General features: G+C 35.6%; 1 pseudogene; it reads left to right on the top strand.

Moving 5' to 3' along the window:
* Positions 1–10,171: 10,171 nt before the first annotated feature.
* On the top strand, positions 10,172–10,950 carry LOC105992164 (annotated as a pseudogene).
* Positions 10,951–15,948: the final 4,998 nt, after the last annotated feature.

Here is a 15,948-nt window from a genome sequence, read left to right as displayed (position 1 = left end):
TGAGAGAGCAGGAAGAGAATACGCAAAGATCACTAAAGACATTCATGGAATCCATTAACAAAGAGCTGAAGGAAGCCAGGGAGACCACAAAGGGAATGTTGAATGGAACCCAACAGAAGGAATGGGAGTCCAAGTAAACCATAACCAATCAACTAAGTGATTTGAGAATAAACACTGAACACCAAATTAAGGAAGTAAAGAAGTTCATACAAGATCTAAAACAAAGCTTCAACAAAGAATTTGAAGCCATCAAAGCTGACCAATTAGAAGGAAAAGAGATAAAAAACAAAGTCGAAAGCCTTGACAGCAGGTTAGACCATGCAGAAGATTGAATCTCGGGGATAGAAGACAGCCTAGATATTATAGAGAAAGAACATACAAACATCCAAGACGGCCCCCATAAACAGGCGGGAGTTGCAATCCTAATATCAGATAAAATAGACTTCAAATTAAAATTTGTGAGAGAGATAAAGAAGTTTGCTACATACTAATTAAGGGATCTCTCCTTCAAGAGGATATTACAATTCTTACTATCTTCTTGCAAAACAATGGAGCACCCAAATTTATCCCAGAAACACTACTTTCCCTCAAGCTCCATATAGATTCAAAGACATTAATTGTTGGGGATTTCAACACACCACTCTCCCCACTAGAAAGATCAACTCAGCAAAAACTCAACAGAGAAACCGCAGATCTAAACAGCTGCATAGATCAACTAGATTTAACAGACATCTACCGAACATTTCACCCAGCAGCATCAGAATACACGTTTTTCTCAGCAGCACATGGAACGTTTTCTAAAATAGACCACATTTTAGGCCACAAAGCAAACTTTTCTAAATTCAGAAACATTGAAGTTATACCTTGTATTCTCTCTGACAACAAGGGAATAAAATTAGAACTCAACACCAAAAGCCACCAAAGAAAGTCCGGCTTCACAAGGAGGCTGAACAACACACTGCTGAATCATGAGTGGGTCATGGAAGAGATTAGAAAGGAAATTAAAATGTTCAAGCTATTCCACAAAAATGAGCACACAAATTACCAGCTCCTCTGGGACACAGCAAAGGCTGTACTCAGAGGCAAGTTTATAGCTCTGTGCTCCTACATCAACAAATTGGAGAGATCTGAAACTAACAATTTAATGACACATCTAAACCTCCTTGAAAAAGAGCAGCAATATAAACCCCAATCCAGTAGAGGGAAAGAAACAATTAAAATTAAATCAGAATTAAATGAATTAGAATCCAAAAAAAAAAACTATAGAAAGAATCAACAAAACAAAGAGTTGGTTCTTCAAAAAAATTAACAAAATTGACAGACCCTTAGCAAATCTTATCAGAAAAAGAAGAGAACACACCTAAATAAACAAACTCAGAGATGAACATGGAAACATCACCACGGAATCAACCAAGATTCAGAACATTATAAGGGAATATTTCTCAAAACTATATGCTAATAAGTTTGAGAACTTGACAGAAATGGACCTTTTCCTAGCAAATATTGACATGCCAAAACTATCTCTTTGTAGCTTTGTATGTCCCTCCCCCACAGTATAACCCCTGCTTTCACTATATTTGATGTCATTATAACTTGTAGAGGGGATGGGGAAAAACAAATCGTTTAAGGATACAGATGACCTGTTGCAACAATGAGAAGTACAAGTTGTCATGTGGAAAAGGAGCTTTAGAATGTTGGTGCGGGGGGGGGGAAGGAGGGGGATGGGGGGGTGGGGGGGGGGCTGGGAAGGGATGTGAAGGGTAAACAAAGGAGGAGGCTGCGATGCTTGATAAGAAATGTACGCATTTACCTGCGCATGTAATTGTAGCCCCTCTGTACAGTGTGTTCACAAAAAAAATAAAAATTAAAAAAATTAGTAAGTTAATTTAATCACAAATATTATTCTTCTGTATCATTTTGTAATCCAATTCTGAAAATTGGTAATCTCCATATGGGAGTTAATAAGAACAATAATGATGATGATGATGAACTTCTATGAATTTAGAGACCATTCCTAAAGTGTTTTAATTATATATCTAGAACTTAAGGATGCAGCATGTGGAAAGGCGGTAAACAATTTTTTCAACAAAATAACTATGCATTGTAGTATGCATGTAGCAGTTTTATGTATCCATTGCATGATAGGAAGTGTTATAGGCACTTTATATATATTTGGGAAATATTATCCATAACATGTTTTCTTTATCGAATGTGGGGTTTCTACTCTGGGCTTGGGAATTGTCCTTGAGCTCTTCAGCTCAAGGCTAGCTCTCTACCACTTGAGCCACAATGCCACGTCTGCTTTTCTGGTGGCTTATGGGAAGTAAGGAGTCTCACAGACTTTCCTTGCCTGGGGTGGCTTTGAACTGCAACCGTCAGATCTCAGTCTCCTGAGTAGTTAGTATGGCACTGGCTCCACAACATTTTTAGTATGAAATATCATCCTGCTTTCACAGAAAAATTGAACTATAGCTTGTTCAAGGTGTTGGTCAAAGATCATAAAAATAGGTTCTTGGTTGAATTTACTTCAATTCAATTTTATCTGTTTATATAGCCAGACATTATTCTCTATGCCATCTTATTTATCACTGGCAGGGAACAGAATTTTAAATCATTCTTCAGCCAAAGCCAGGTATAAAACAGTTTACTGTTGATTATCAATACCTTTATGTTTATTTTTGAAAATTTAAGGAATCTATTGCCATACAGCATATGATGACAAGGGGATTTATTGAAGAAAAGAACATTTTTCCAAATATATTGTACAGTTCTTCAGAAATTTCTTTTAAACTAGGAATCTCTATGGTATAATTTATATATTGATTTGAGTAAAATATATTTTTCATATAATGCAAACACCTTAGAACGCCTTAATAAGTGTGAGCATATAGACTCCTGCAATACTTCTACTTTCTTTCTATACCTAAATGCCTATAATAAATTATAGGTTATCTAAGGGGAAGAAGAGTGTTTAACAAGTTTCTAAATATCTTTTGGGAATTTTTATGTGTAAGACATAATTTGCCCTGTTATGATAACCCCAGGAATTTTTTGAAAACAAACAGGGAGCTGTGTTATTTTTTTCATAAAAATTCATAAAGATTTGGAATTTTAGAAGAGTACTAGCCTTTGTAGTTAAGCAGATATTAGAGGATGTTTTATACATTGTGAAATCTGAAGCTAAGATCATAGAATATTAAGATGAAAGATGAGATGGTGATAGTAATAAAATAATCATAGTTTACAATATATTGAGTCCTGTTTTGGTAGTACTATGGCTTGAAATGAGAGTCTTTCATTTGCTAGGTAAGGTAATTTCATCCCCAGGCCTTTTCCCCTAAGTGCATTTTTTTTCCAGTTTGCTAACATATTTTAGACCCAAATTAACCTCAGTTCAGAATCTTCCTACCTAGATCCTCACAAGTAGCTAGGATTGTAAACAAACACAGTTATATGCAATTTATTAATTGAGAAGCAAGGACTCACTAACTTTTGTTCAGGATGGTCTCTAATTTAATCTTCCTGAATAGTTGGATTATTTAAAGTTTAGAAGCAAAAAAAGATCAAGAAGTTGCTGGAAGAAACAAATATCATGAGAATCTTTAGCTATTGAAGAATACTGAATGTGTGTGTGTGTGTGTGTGTGTGTGTGTGTGTGTGTGTGTGTGTGTGTAAAGAACTGTACAGACATTCGACATTTTGTTTAAAAATTAGAGAAACATGTAAGAAAATTATTGCATACATACATATATATATATAGACAATCATACAAAAGGAAAAACAATGATACTCATCTTTTGAACCTAGACTCTAAGTGTAGCATTCAATTCAATGCCCCCAGCCAATACCATTTGAAAAAAGAAGACAAATCTTTAAAGATAGAGCATCAAAGGCGGAAGAAAGAAGACATTTTGAAAAAGTAGCTTAGAAAAGCAATCACTCTCTTGCTAGACTTAACTAGATGGGTTATTTTCATTTAGGTTATCTGCTAGCCTACAGGCACCCACAGAGAATATTTAGTACTGTTAGAAGCATGGATACTGAACAACAACCTCGGCTGTCAGAAGATGTGGAAAACCTAATATTTATCTAAATTACCCATGACAACTTTACAGACTATGCTGGTCATTGCTAAATCATTGTTCTGTTTCCAAAGAGGCTATTAACAAGAGTGATGACAAACAAAAGATGAACACTAAAAGCACATGACACTTTTACACAACATGAATTTTTATTAAACCTCTTTCAATGGCATGTGCTTTCTAATTTTCTATGGTATCAGTAAAACCAGGCAGTAAATTTATGTTGAATTGTATTCGTTAGACATTCTTTGGGGAACTGTCCAAAATATGTTATTTTACTTAACTATTTCCGTTTATGGACAGCAGGCAGAGAAGTGCTTCATCACCACAGGCATTATTAGTGGAACTAGGCATCAAGAATGAGTAATCTTTTGTGAATTCCAATAGCACCTTTCATATTTATTATATAAGAAAAGCTTGATTGCCAATAGGCTATCTACTTGTCTATCCAATTTTGACTAAACTTGGTTTTCCATAATTTCATTTCATTTGCTTTGCTTCAAATTTCTCTAATGATCAAGAGCAAAATTTTAATGATTTCGTATTTTGATCATTTCTAAATGTTTTTCTCTTTTTAGAATATATCTAAGCATACTCGACCTAATGGAAATTGGTTGATAGTTTATTTCTAATTAAGGAAGACATGAAACAGTGTCTCTCAGATTTTTGTTGAGAGATGTGATCTTGCTATGTAAAACAGACTGGTGCAGAACGCACAGTTGTGAGCCACCATATTCAGCTTCATATATTTTGAAGTATATGATAGTAATATATATGCTTATGTTGGTACAAGTAAATGGGTTTATACCTGGCTGAATAATTTTATTTCAGAGGTATTTATCACATTACATAGAAAATGTAATTGTTTCTTTCCCTGCTCTTTCCTTGAACAAATGTTGAGGCACAGTTGTCAATTTAAGCTATCCTAAAGCTAGAAAATGTAACAAGTATTCTGGACCATACACTCAGGAGAAGAAAAATTCTTACTAGATTAAGATAAAATGTTCATAGACTAATCACTGCAGCTACATGCCAAACCACAGTCTCCATTGGGGTAGAAAAAACTCATTGTAGAGACATTTGTTTTTGTCAGTCATGTAGGTTAGTGCTCTACCACTTTGAGCCACAATTCAAGCAAGTGAAATGCATTTTAAAAGTGACAAAGATAAGGAAGAACAGAGTCAAAATAATATCATTTGCACAATATTCAAAAAACTAGAATTTTTAATGTTATGATGCAAAATCAAGGAAGGAGTGACAAAGGAATTGAGTATTTACAACACATACCATAGTTATCTGAAAATGTTTACAAGACCATCTTATAAAAAATACAACTTGTAGGATTCAAAGGGGAAGAATCATGATTAATTCAAATTACCCTTGAAGTATATATAAAGAAGACCTCCCTAACAATCAGAACTCTATCGAAGACTGATGAATTTGTCTCAGGCATGAGTCTGAAATAAGTATAGAATTGTCAGAAGGAAGGCAAAATTAACATTCAGTAAATGTTTAGATCACCCAAGGAATTACTCATTCATGAGATCATGCAGTTATTTGGTTTTCTTCTAAGGTAGCTAGGATTGAATTCTAATAGTTGTTTCTTTTAACTTTCTAGTTTAAATTAATAATGTCTTGACAACACAATTGTAAATTAGCATCTCATCCAATATCGCTCATTTAAAACATAAGTTTACCCATGATGTCCAATAATTTCGTGGTCTAAATATAGTAGTTAGTTTAATTACCTAGTCACCAGAGAAAAATATGATCCCTAAACCTTTTGGTACTATTGTTGCCTTTGCTTCTTACAATCAACCAAAATTGCTGCTCAATTATCAACCATATTATCCACCCACAAATTTTGGTGGTTTATACAGATATATACTCTTGCTGCCACCAGGGAAAACTTCAAATTGCACTTTGAACTGTCCTAAAATATCCCAAGATGAATTTCATTGACTTTCTAGGTTTTATGTTTTTGGTCCCACTCTTTCCTCCTCCTCCTCTAACTACCATTGTAAACCTATTCTTATGTGGAATAAGATGTTGCTTTGTAACAACTTACAAACAAGGTCTTTGTACCAGACCAGTAGATATACAACGTGGGTTAAATATATTTTCCTTCATGACTCCTAAAACACATATAACTATATGTCACTCCTTTTCTAAGTAATACGGCTACATCATCCTTCTTTTAAAATCGCCTTCCCTAAATTTCAAGGTTCTATCTTAGAGTATTAAAACATTCAGTACCTAGAAGGTAATGCATACTTCTGGTGAATCCAATTAATGGATTAAACTTCTTGTTTCTAGATAAGGAAATCAGATTTAAATTTAGTTTCTTGAATTAATACTGTACCACTCTAAGAAAACTGTTTAAACCCTATCTACTCTTTGAGATGAAAGGTATTTTATTAGCAATTCTTTACTTTCCAAATATCTACTTAAGTATTTTCTCTGAGTTAACTGCTTTAAAACAGGGATAGAAACGGTATAGAGAAGAAATATATTGTGCTTGAGATCAAAATGATAAAGCAGGAAGTATATTTTGAAACATTTAGAAAGATAATAAGGCTAGGAGATAGAGCTATTGTGATTATCTCTCATCAGTCTGATAAATTTGTACTTGGAAAATGTCCTTTGGAGTAAAGTAGTTCCACCATAAATTCTTGGATTGATTATATGAATTAGGCATAAGTTTAATGAGAGTAATGTCAGTTATTACCAACAAGTATTTTAAGTGGTGAGTTAGTTTTAGAGATAAGAACATGACTCAAATCAGTTCACTGAATAGTTAAGCATTGTTCACACACACACACACACACACACACACACACACACACACAATGAGTGAGAATGGCATGTTTATAAATATATAATGATTTGTGTAATCAACTTGTATATATGTAAGAAAAAAATAGGAGAGTTGTTACCAAAATATGCATAAATTACTATTGTCACATAACATTTGATATAAAAATATTAAAATTTAGGAAAATGCAAACAATGAAATTTCCTTGTTTTAGGTATATTTTTAAAAGAAAATAAAATCAGTATATTAAAGAGCTACCTGTTCGCTTTATTTATTTTTTTGTCAATTGTGAGGCTTGAACTCAGGGCCTGGGCACTGTTCCTGAGATTTTTTGCTCAAATATAGTACTCTATCTCTTTGAGACATAGATTCACTTCCAGTTTTCTGGTAATTAATTGGAAATTACTCGCTCAGACTTTCCTGCCTTTCAGATCTTCGTATCTCAGCCTTCTGAGTAGCTATGATTTGCAGGCATGAGCCATAAGTGTATCTGTATCTCCATAAGCATTGAATAATTATTCACAGCAGCCATAAATATCATCAATATTTATGTTCATGTACAAATGAATGCCTAAAAATATGGCATAGACAGTGGGATATCAGTTATGTAAAAACAAAACATTTCCATCTGTAACAATAGGCATAAATCTGAAAACTATTATGCTCAATTCAATGTTCCAGACACAGGAGAAGTAATGCATGAAATTATTTATTTATGAGTTCTACAAAAGGAGAACTCATTAAAAACAGAGTACAATATGTTGGTAGCCAACTTAGTCAAGTGCCAGTGGCTTGGGTCTATAATGTTAACTACTTGAGAGGCTAAGAAATGGAGGAATATAGGTCAAGACTAGCCCAGTCAAAAACTGCAATGACATCCCTCCTAAGACCACAGCTGGAAATATTAGTACACACACTTTATTTCAAGCTATAAGAGATGTGGAGGAAGGGAGGTTGAGAGAATCATGGGTCCATTCAAGGATGGGCAGAATAGTCTTGAAACACCATCTTAACTGAGGGAAGTTGCAAATGATGGCACATACTTTTGATCTCAATAATGACATGAGTCATAAACAAGGTAGATCATGGCTTAGGCATATTGCCTAAAATAACCAGGAGAACCAGGCTGGAATCATGGTTCAAGTGATAGAGCACCAGTTTAGCAAGAACAAAATCCTCAATTCAAACTCCAATACTGCCAAAAATAGAGTAAATCCCTCAGTTAAAGATGATAAGGTCTCATTTTCTTGACCCATTCATCTACTGAGGGGCATCTGGCTGGTTCCATATCTTAACTATGGTAAATAATGCTACTATAATCAAATTTGTGATGGTAGCTTTAGTATAGCCTTGTTTGTGATCATTTGGGTAAGTACCCAAAAGGGGGATTGTTAGGTCATAGGGGAGCTCTTTATGGAGGCTTTTGAGGAACCTTCATACTGCTTTCCAAAGTGGTTGAACAAGTTTACACTCCCACCAACAATATGGTAGGGTTCCCTTTTGGCCACATCCCTTCCAGAATCTGTTGTTAGATTTCTTGATTTTAGCCATTCTAACTGGGGTGAGGTGGAATCTCAGTGTTGTTTTGACTTGCATTTCTTTTATGGCTAGAGAAGTTCAGTATTTCTTTATGTGTCTTTTGGCCTGCATCTTGTATATACATTTTTCTGGTTTGTGGAGGGGAAGGAAAATATCAAAATGCTTAAATAAGGATACAGGTTGACCAATTGTACCAAAGAGATGTAGAGTAGACTATGTTGAACGCAAAATTTACAACCTCCATGGGCGGGGACAAGGTGGGGGGGGAAGGGGTGGGGAGTTGTGGAGGTGGGGAGGGAAGGGATGACAGGGGTAAAACAGAGGAGATAATAATGCTAGGTAGGAAATGTACTCATTACCATTCTTATGTATTATAACCCCTCTGTACTGTATTTTCACAATTTAAAAAATATGATAAGATCTTAAGACCTGATGTGCAGAATGAGTGGATGTTCACATAGCTGTAGCATCAGCCTGAACAATTTGAAATGTCCTTGAAAATAACACTTCATCAAGATTTTATTTTCACCTAACTTACTAACAAGTCAAAAAGTAAAAGTGGGTAAGAAGTTACTATGGAAAATGACAACATTGTTCTTTTTATTATTACAAACTGTCTTTGCCTTCAAATCAGTGATTTGAGCTCAATTCTGAAAAGAAAAATTCTATTCTTATAGGACATACAATGTCCAATAATTTCCTCTCTCATGCTTAATAATAGTGTATATGAGGAACCAATCTAATTTGTGGAAACAAATTGTTCTTTGTGGCTATATTATTTCAACCCAAACCGAATATTTTATTCTTTTTTTAAGTAGCAATAAAGATTATATAAAATTCAATTCATTATTTTACTGTTTCATGATTCCATGGATAGGTGAGACTTAAAAGTACACACAGGATATCTGCTTTAATTAGGTTGTTTTTCAAATTAAATACAATATAATTTTAGTATAAAATGTCACTCAAGGGAAATATTTCACTGGCAAAGACAATTAATAAAATTTAAAGTAAAATATCTTTGTAAAAACAATATAGAGAACTTGTATTTTTGGTCAGCCCTGAAATTGCAGTGAGAAGGCTACAATAGTAGACTCCATATACAATGTGCTAGACGACAAAATTATTAGTGGACATTCAAATATATGTGTTAATATCCAAAGTCCAATACACTTGGAAATACTAGGAAATAATTTATATTTCTAGAATCCTATAGGCCTAAATGCCTAAGAAATTATTGTACAGATTGTGATGGTTGCTTTAAATATTCCTCATAGAACCTTAAATATTTTTTATCCACTCAGAGTTTCTAACAATTCAAATCCATATTCTAAGTTCCCCCAAACTGAACATCAGACAAATTTTTACCCTATCATCTACCACTTCTCTTCATTTCTACTAAGAATAGTGGGAAAGCTTGATATTTTCTAGCACATGCACTATGTTTCATGATCAATACTGTATTCATAACTTTTACCTCTGGTTCAAATTCTCTCCTCAAACACACACAGAAAAGTGCACTTACACAGTACTCTACTATCATAATATTGAATATAATATTTTTAAGATTTTTACAAGCTAGAGATTGAATAAATTATGTCCAGTTAACTTTCATTATATCACTTAAATATCATTGTTGGTTGTGAATATATATAAAATATTTTATGAGCTTTCAAGTGTACATTATTATTATTATTATTATTGTGAAAATGCCATACAGAGGAGTTACAATTAGATGGCTCTGAAAGACAAGAAGCCTAAGAGGTCAACCTGGAGGTTTAATTTGGACCTTACCCATCCAGTTGAAGATGGAATTTTTGACTCTGGAAATTTTGAACAATTTCTTCGAGAGAAGGTTAAAGTCAATGGGAAAACTGGAAATCTCAGGAATGTTGTTCACATTGAACGCTTCAAAAACAAAATCACTGTTGTTTCTGAAAAACAGTTCTCCAAAAGGTATTTGAAGTCCCTTACTAAGAAGTACCCGAAGAAGAATAATCTTTGTGATTGGTTTCGAGTGGTTGCATCTGACAAGGAGACTTACGAACTTTGCTACTTCCAGATTAGCCAAGATGAGGATGGCTCAGAATCTGAGGACTAGTTGGCTTCCTGTTTCTGGCATTTTTTTAAATAAGATTTTTATTGTGAGAATACTGTACAGAGGAGGGGTTACAATTACATGAGCAAGGTAGTGAGTACATTTCTTTTTTTTTTCTTTTTTTATTGTCAAAATACTGTACAGAGGGGTTACAATTGCATGGGCAAGATAGTGAGTACATTTCTTATCAATCACTGTAGCCTCCTCCTTTGTTTACCCTTCCCATCCCTTCCTAGCCTCCCTCCCCCCCCACACCTAATCCTTCCCCTCCACCAAAGTTGTAAAGTTCGTTTTCGACATGACAACTTGTACTTCTCATTGTTGCAACGGGTTGTCATTGCTTTTTTAGTAAATGATATGTAAAGAAGAAATGTCTAGATGTACAATGAATAAAAATTATTGTATTTAAAAAAAGAACAATTACATGGGCAAGATAGTGAGTACATTTCTTATCATGCATTGTTGCCGCCTCCTTTGTTTCCTCTTCTCATCCCTTCCCATCTACCCCTCCCCGCACCCGCTCCCACCCTCCTCCCGTGCCAAAGTTGTAAAGTTCGTTTTTGACATAACATCTTGTACATCTCATTGTTGTAATGGGTCTACCAGTAACCCTATTTAAACAGTTTGTTTTTTCCTTTCCCCTCCACAAATTACGTCAACATCAAATACAGTAAAAGCAAGGCTTATACCCTGGGGGAGGTACATACAAAGCAACAAAGAAATCATCTTATAAATATGTTGCAAATGATCACAAGAATGAAAAATATTTGAATCCTTATCTTGGGGTTCATTTCGCCTAACATCAACTTGTCTGACAGTTTCTGTTTGTCTCAGACGTATACTAGTTATTGCAAATAAGGGAAACCATGGGACCTATGTTTCTTTGGGCCTGGCTTAATTCACTTAATATATTTTTTCCAAGACTTTCCATTACCTAACAAATGGGGCAATGCCATTCTTCCTGATGAAGGCATAGAATTCCATTGTGTATATATACCATATTTTCTTGATCCATTCATCTACCGAGGGGCATCTGGGTTGGTTCCATATCTTGGCTATGGTAAATAATGCTGCAATAAAGACAGTTGTGCTGGTAGCTTTAGTATGGTCTTGTTTGTGATCATTTTGGTAAATGCCCAAAAATGGGATTCCTGGGCCATAAGGGAACTCTACATGGAGTCTTTTGAGGAACCTCCATACTACGTTCCAAAGTGGTTGAACAAGTTTACACTCCCACCAACAATGCAGTAAGGTTCCCTTCTGTCCACATCCCCTCTAGCATCTGTTGTTATTAGAGTTCTTGATTATAGTTATTCTAACTGGGATGAGGTGGTATCTCAATGTTGTTTTGATTCGCATTACTTTTATGGCTAGGGAGGTTGAGCATTTCTTCATGTCTATCGGCCATCCTTCTGTCCTCTTTAGAGAAGTTGTTTTTAAGTCTTTAGCCCACTTATTTTTTGGGCAGTTGTTTCTTTGAGGATTTGTTTTTGGGGGATAGACCTTATATGTAGAGTAGTCTTAGAATTGCTCCTCCCATCTAACTAAGAATTTGCATTATTTGATTTGTATCGCTTTCCTGCTTATCATCACTGCTAACCTCTGGAGATTATCTTTTTTTTCATTATTTGAGTTCAATTATTTTAATTTCTGTATAGAAGCGATAAATTTGATGTTTTCAAACATGACATATTTTACTGATCATTAACACCTTCAGAGTCACAAATATCAATATAAATGCAAATGACAGACCTACCTCTTTTTAAGCTCAATACTATTTCATTGCATACGTTTGTGTGTACATTTTCTTTATCCATTTATTATTTCCAATATTTTAGTCATTGTGGCTACTATTACAATGTACATTCTTATACAAGTATGTTTTTGAAATATGGAAATTCCTTCAGATATATACTCAGGAGTGAGTTTTTTGAGTAATATGGTAGATCTGTTTATATAATTTTGACTATTTTTCATAATGTTTTCATTTATTTATATCCATATTAGCAGTACACATAGTTTGATTATTGTCTACATCTTTATGAAAAATTGTGGTATAATTTATGCTCTCAAGTATCAGATGCTTCGTCTGTCACTATAAGAGGTATGAACTTTGTTAGATCCTTAAGTTCTTGTTTTTAAACAGGGGTTAAGGTACAGGTTATGGAACCTTAGCTTGCCTTTCTAATAAAGCTGTTAGAAAGGTGTAATTCTGACTCCTTTACAGATTCCCTTTGTTTTGCTAGACCTTGGGCTTGAACTCCTGGCCTGGGCACTGCCCCTGAGCTTCTTTTGCTCAAGGCTAGCACTCTACCACCTAAGCCACAGCACCATTTCCAGCTTTTACTATTTATGTGGTACTTAGGAATCAAGCCCAAAGCTTCATGCATTCTAGGCAACCACTCTACCAGTAAACCACATTCCCAGGCCCTTTTCGATTTCTATGTTTTCTTGCTTATCACATATCCCTACATAATATTCATTGTGCATAGGATGCCATCCATTATGTTACACACCTAAAAGGAGCTTCAACAGAACAAAGAATATATCTGTCTAAATAATTGGTAATAACTATTCTTCCTCAGATATTTTATTACAGCCTTAGAACAAGACTTAATTCCACTTATAATAGTTTGTCTTGTTAAAATAGGCATTGGAACAGGTAGGAGGTGACATCCCACTAAGGTATTAAATTGTATTTCCCAGGTGAGCATATTTTTCTTGTGCCAGACTGGGGCTTTCACTTAGATTCTGGATGTGGCTTCTGAGGGCTAGGGATATACCCCCTGAACTAGCGGTCCACTTCTAGCTTTTTTGATGACTAATTGGAGTTAAGAGTCACATGGACTTTCCTTCTGGAGCTGACTTAGAATCCCGATCCTCAGATCTGAGCCTCCGGTGTCAGGAGAGAGCTATCAGCTCCTGGATGATTACTGATTTCTATTAGTGTTTTTAAAATACACTAACTGGAAATTTTCATCTTTTGAATAATGTTTATTCAGTACATTTACTCATATGTTAAATGTCTTTTAAGAGATAAAATACATTCTTTAAGATCATGTCACCATACTTCATCTACATCCCACCTTCTAATATTTAAAATTACCTTGTTTTTAATAAACATTTTCATTTAAATATTTCTTTTTGCTGGTTTTAGGGCCCGAAATCTGAACATGGGATCTGTCCCTCAGCCCTTCAGTTTAAGGATAGCACTCTACCACTTGAGCCATAGTGCCACTTCTGACTTTTTCTGTTTATGGTGCTGAGGAATCAAACCCAGGGCCTCATGCATGGAAGGCAAGCACTCTATCACTGAGTGCTCTTCCTAGCCCCCCTTTTTATATTTTTTATATAGTACTTCCTTACCAAATCTACAGATTCATTTGCACTTCATAAGTTATATCTTCATTCTGTTTGTTTTCTCATTTGTTTGTTTTGCAGAAAACATTTTTAGATTGTGCAATAGAATTTGGTTTTTATTTTTGCTTATGATTTTGTGATCATACAAAATGTATTTTCAAAAACAGAAAGAAATATTTTTCTACATATTCTGGTAGTTTTATCACTACTGTCTTATCTACCTTCATTCTCATGAACAATGCAGTGCTATTCTCAATGATCAGGATAAAAAATCAATTTTAAGTATCCATTATTGGATGAATCTATTAACAAATTCTTGGGTTATGTGCACTAAAGAATGGTACACAAGAGAAGAAGGAAGATGGTGGAGAAGCTGGGGGCTAAATAAGCTCTAACATAGAAACCAGTTTTAGTGTTCCAGTGGAAAATGAAAGGCTAGAGAGTCACACCAAGTGTGTCATAATACAGAGAGTTTGGCCAGAGAGGAAAAACTCAGGCAGCTTAGTTAAAGATACAGATTTCAGCAATCCTTGTTTGCAGCAGTGTCCAACTCTGTGGCTGCTGCCACTGGCCACCATATCAACAGAGTGAACCCAGGACAAAGGCACCAGAGGAGGTGTGCTAGCATATTCTACTCATCGCCAGCAATAACTGACAAGAATCAGAAATCTTCATCTTGCCGACCACAGACAGTAGCAGACCATGGACATGGATGTCCCAGAAACCAAAGGAAAGGTGTGAATACGCCCAAGACATCCTCACTCCTTCTCACAGAGCAGCAGTGGGAAGTTAGGTCCACTCCCAAACACCGGAGAACTCCATCTTTGATACTGACACAGATGGGGCCAGAGCAGCTAAGACATAACTCAGTCCTTGGAATAAGACAATAGTAGCCATTCAACACATGAAGCAACACTCAGATCCACCCCTGTGGAAAGTTGCTTCTCCCAAGCAGAGACAGCTTCCTGTGGGCCTGGTAGCCCTCCCCCCCCTTAGTGGGTAAACAGAGCCAGAGGCTACCTTACCCAGCTGCAGCACAGGCAGCAACTCCAGCCCTAGAGCAATTGGAAACTTGTTACACATAAATCCTGAGATTGGCTCCATGCTGGGCTGATTGAGTCTCCCCGGAAGTAGCCCACCAGGGTACAGATACAGATTGCTGACAGACCACAGACCTACCTACAACCTAGCTCCCTTACAATAACTCCAAGCTATAGGAAATAGCAAACTCCATCTTTTCTGATACTCAAAGTAAATCACCCTCCCACTGAACTACCTTAGGATGAAGGACATAAAGTCACAGGTAAGGCAGAGATTCCTTCAGCCTGCTCAAACAAACTGATTGAAGAAACCACAAAAGCTACAGGAAAACCAAACACCACAAGCAAACCAGACTCCACCAAGAGACTGGTTACAGATATATGGGAAACACAAAATCCACCTACCCCACCAAAAAAAAAAAATGAAGAAATCTTTTTTTGTTTGGGGGGGGTCCGGTTGTGGGGTCTGAACTCTGGGTGCTGTCCCTCAGCTCTTCACCTCAAGACTAGCACTCTACCACTTAAGCCACAGTGCCATTTCCGGCTTTTTTTCTTTTTGCTTATTTGGTGCTGAGGAATCGAACCCAGGGCCTCATGCATGCAAAGCAAGCGCTCTACCACTGAGCCACCTTCCCAGCCCGAGAAATCTTTTCTCTACATAGTTTTTAAACTGTTGTCTATTTTTTTATTTTTAATTTAAGTTTGTTCTTTGGTGGGTTTTTTTTGCTGCTGTTTCTTTTTTCTATATTCTCTTTATACTCTATTCCACTTTGATCTTTCTTGGGTTTTTTTTTTTTTGGCTTATTCCCAGATATATACTTGTCTTCAATGATTAGACCTTATGCTTCATTGTGTGCATACTTAATTCAGATATTGATTACTCAATTCACAAACTCCCAGCCTTAACTCCATTAACTGTAGAATTATTACTTTATACTTATATAGTTTTTAAGTATTTAATTTTACTTTTTTGGAAATAGGTCGTGGGGCTTGAACTCTGGGCTTGGGGGCTTT

The sequence above is a fragment of the Dipodomys ordii genome, unplaced genomic scaffold, assembly GCF_000151885.1.
Source record: "Dipodomys ordii isolate 6190 unplaced genomic scaffold, Dord_2.0 Scaffold80, whole genome shotgun sequence".
Lineage (NCBI taxonomy): Eukaryota > Metazoa > Chordata > Mammalia > Rodentia > Heteromyidae > Dipodomys > Dipodomys ordii.
This window is presented reverse-complemented; position numbering and strand designations above follow the sequence as displayed.